General features: G+C 48.3%; 1 pseudogene; it reads right to left on the minus strand.

Annotated features, from left to right (window-relative positions):
* Positions 1–211: 211 nt before the first annotated feature.
* Positions 212–1,640, minus strand: LOC142840831 (ras GTPase-activating protein-binding protein 1 pseudogene; annotated as a pseudogene).
* Between the last annotated feature and the right edge of the window lie 1,999 nt (positions 1,641–3,639).

Genomic DNA, 3,639 nt, shown 5'->3' on the forward strand with positions numbered 1-3,639 from the left:
AGAGAGAGAGAGAGAGAGAGAGAGAGAGAGAGAGAGAGAGAGACTGGGCCTGGCATGGGCTTTTGAAACTTCAAGCTCACCCCACAGTGACACACTTCCTCCAACAAGGCCACACCTCCTAATCCTATGAAAGAATCCCACTTCAAATATATGGGCCTATGAGGGCCATTCTTAATCAAAGCACCAAAGGCTGGTTGAAGAAATCACCATTCTGCAGGAGCCAGGGCTGTGTGCTGTGCGGAGATAGGGGCCAAGCAATTCACTGCTTTGGAGTTGTGATCCCCAAGCCCACACCAAAGCCTGGTTTCTGTACCGTGCCTCCGCGGGGAGGGCCTCTCATCCCACCACTTGGCCCACCACAGGGGCCTCCTGGTCAGAAGACAGTTATCCCTGAGGTCACCTTCCCTGACAGCGCGAGACTTCTCCTCCATGTTCAGACGGACATGATGGGCCTGTTGTTAAGGATTTTCTGAACAGGTTTAGAATCATCAAACACAACAAAGCCAAAGTTGGGTAACTTCCCGCCACTGTTAATACTCAGCTCCACCACGTTCCTGTAATTTTGGAAAAAATCCCTCAGTTCCGTCTTGTCAACCTCATGTGGCAGGTTCCTGATGAAGAGCTGGTGACTATCAGGGTGCCTCACCATCCTTCGAGGTTCCATATCTCCTGCTTCCCCAGCCTCGCGATTGGCCGGGGTCCCCTCTGAGGAGGGATATTGATCTGTTGCTCTCGAACTCTCTGATCTCTCTGAGGTCTTTGTGGTAGATTCTGTGATTCCGGCTTAGATTCTGGATGGGGCTGTGAAGGCGGCACTTTAACCACATGAGGTAGTGTCCGTGTCACTGGAACAGCCCCGCTGGGAGGAAGGTTCTTACTAGTCACAGATGCCCAAGAAAACGTCCTCAGGTCTTCCTGCACTGGGTAACATCCACTGGGGCCGGGGAAGTGCTCTTTTGCACATCCTCGTGAGCAGCTTCCTCCAATGGTGGCTCAGGCTTGTCCTCTTGGATGTCAAGCACAGGTTCTGGTTCTGCCTCTGGCTCGGGTTCTGGCTCTGGCTCCAAAACAGGCTCCTCTAAATGTTCCTCCAAGTCATTGCTGACAGCCTGATCATAGAAAGTTCCAGAATCATCAGGCACCACCTCAGGTGTCTGCTGTCTTTCTTCAGGTTCTTCTACTTCTTCCTCAGATTCCTCCTGAGGTTCAGTGACAAAGCCATCAAAGACCTCATCTTGGTATCTGAAGATGTCACTGTGAACATAGAATTTGTTGGCAACGGAACCCTCAGGAGCAAGAACAAAGGTCTGCGTGACCCTCCGCAGAGCCTGGTTATTATTATTGGACAGGAGCCCCATCACTTGGACCACCACCCCATCATTCAGAGCGGCGTGAGCATCCACGTGGCGGATCTTGGTGTGGCGGTTGGTGTGGTTTTGTGACATCACTTTCCTGTGGATTTCCTTCTGCCCCTAGCCTGCATCTACTGGCTTCCTGTTGGAGTCCAAGCCCCCATGGGCACAGGAAGAGTTCTTCCCCTAAAATCTGTGTAGCTTGTCCAGGGCTTGGTTCAGCAAGGTGTAGTACTGTCGCACAAACTCCCGCCGGGCCAGCAGGGGACTAGGCTTCTCCACAACCATCACTTTGGTCGATTCAACCTGCGCGGCTGAGTTGGAGGACGGGGCTGCTGCGTGGGAGTAGGTGGCCGCGTCCCTCCCGCGATCGCCATGTCTGACTTTCACATGGGTCTGGAGATTCAGATTCAGCATCTCAAGCTTGCAGAGCCAGCATTTGACTCCTGGCATCATCTTCCCAGCCCCTTTGAAATTCTTTCCTTTTTCTTTTCTTTTTTTAAAAAAAAATATTTATTTTACATATATGAGTGACCTGTCTTTAGGCACATCAGGACAGGGACTCAGATCCCATTACAGACGGTTGTGAGCCACCATGTGGTTGTTGGGCATTGAACTCAGGCAGGACCTCTGGTAGAGCAGCCAGTGCTCTTAACCACTGAGTCATCTCTCCAACCCTCCCCTTTGAAATTCTTATTCCTGGGGTGGTTTTGCTCCATTTCCCTTTTCCTTTTCGTGGACTGGGGCTGTTACCCAGTACTGAATACAGAGTTACCAACTTCCTTAACCTCTGATTTTCTTTTGTTGAATGTGGACACCAATAGTATTTACTTTATAAGATTTGGGGGTGAGAATTCAGTGAGGAGATGCCAAGAAGGGGTAGAGAGCGTAAGGTGCATGGCTGCATTGTAAGTGCTCAATGACTGTGACCTATGCATAATAAAACACGTCATTATCACACCCATAGTCTTCTCTGAAGCACTTTCAAGTTCCCAGAGTCCTTGGGCTTGCTAGCGTGCATCAAAGTCCAGACTATATTGATTTTGTGAAGTCCTTTCTGGGTCTTAGATTCTTGCTAATCTTAACACCTAATGTGGCAGGAGGACATGGCTAATGATTCCTTGTTAATCTTGAGCCCTCAGAAATGGAACTGTCATCACAGCCAGCGCTTTCCAATTTTCTGTCACACCTATTGCGTAAACAGCAACTTTGAACTCAGAGAGATGGTATTTCATCAGGCAAGACCACACCATTCCAAGAGGCAAATTTCCCATATGTTCTCACTCTCTGACCTTTTAGGGAAATTACTGCTGTTTGCTTTCTTCTTCATTAAATGGCAGAAAAATTCTTCGACAAAAGCAATTAATGAAAAGCTAACTATATTAAAGCCGTATTTTCTGTCTTTATTACAGTCAAAATGGCAGTGCTAATGAAGCCTTGAAAGTGTGATTAGGGGTTTCCATGGCAACCAGCTGGGTGATGAGGAAGGAGGCCAAGTTCTGGGTTATAGGTGATTTTCTTTAAACTTTTGGCTTGCTCTACCACCGAGCTATATAGCCTCAGCTCATATGTGCTTCATCCCTGCCCCCGAGAACCCCAGAGATTCCGCGTGTTCTGGAATGTGGACCTCTGAACAGAGGTAGCAACCAAACATTACTGTGGTTATCAGAACAGCTGTGAAGATTCATGAGAGCCTTGCAGGACAGATCCTGATGGTGTTTCCTCACAGAGAAAGGGCACGAGGAGATATGAGCTCTCAGCCACTTGCTCCTGCATTCCGCTCCCAGCTGTATGTAATTCTGCCCCAGCTACACAGTCTCCTGCTGTGTTACAGTACATGAGTATGCGCGGTGAACTTAAGTGGGAACTCAATCTATGTTGCTTTTGGAGATTTTGTTAACCCATGCTGGTGTGAGACTCCTCATTGACGTCACTGTCTTGGGGTTACCCATGCTCCAGTAAATGGCACCAATAAGCTCATTGGTTCACTAAGTCAGATTTAGATGGGATTAGTACTTTGATCTGTCATTGATGCTGGAGTGAGTGGACATTTGTTTATGTCTCCCCAGGAGAAGTTCATGTAGTACTGGGTTTGAAGTTCAGTATATCTGGAAGTTTCTTTACCATAACTCCTAGCCCGGCTCACATATAGGGCTCTTATGAGCTCTCCCTACCCAAGCTAGGGCTGGTACAGGTCGAAGTGCCTGCCTCCATGAGCTCCCCGTCCACAGAATGCTTATTTCCACAGTATATTTAATCATGTCATTTTGCCTTAAAATTTCTCCAT

Source organism: Microtus pennsylvanicus, chromosome X, assembly GCF_037038515.1.
Source record: "Microtus pennsylvanicus isolate mMicPen1 chromosome X, mMicPen1.hap1, whole genome shotgun sequence".
Lineage (NCBI taxonomy): Eukaryota > Metazoa > Chordata > Mammalia > Rodentia > Cricetidae > Microtus > Microtus pennsylvanicus.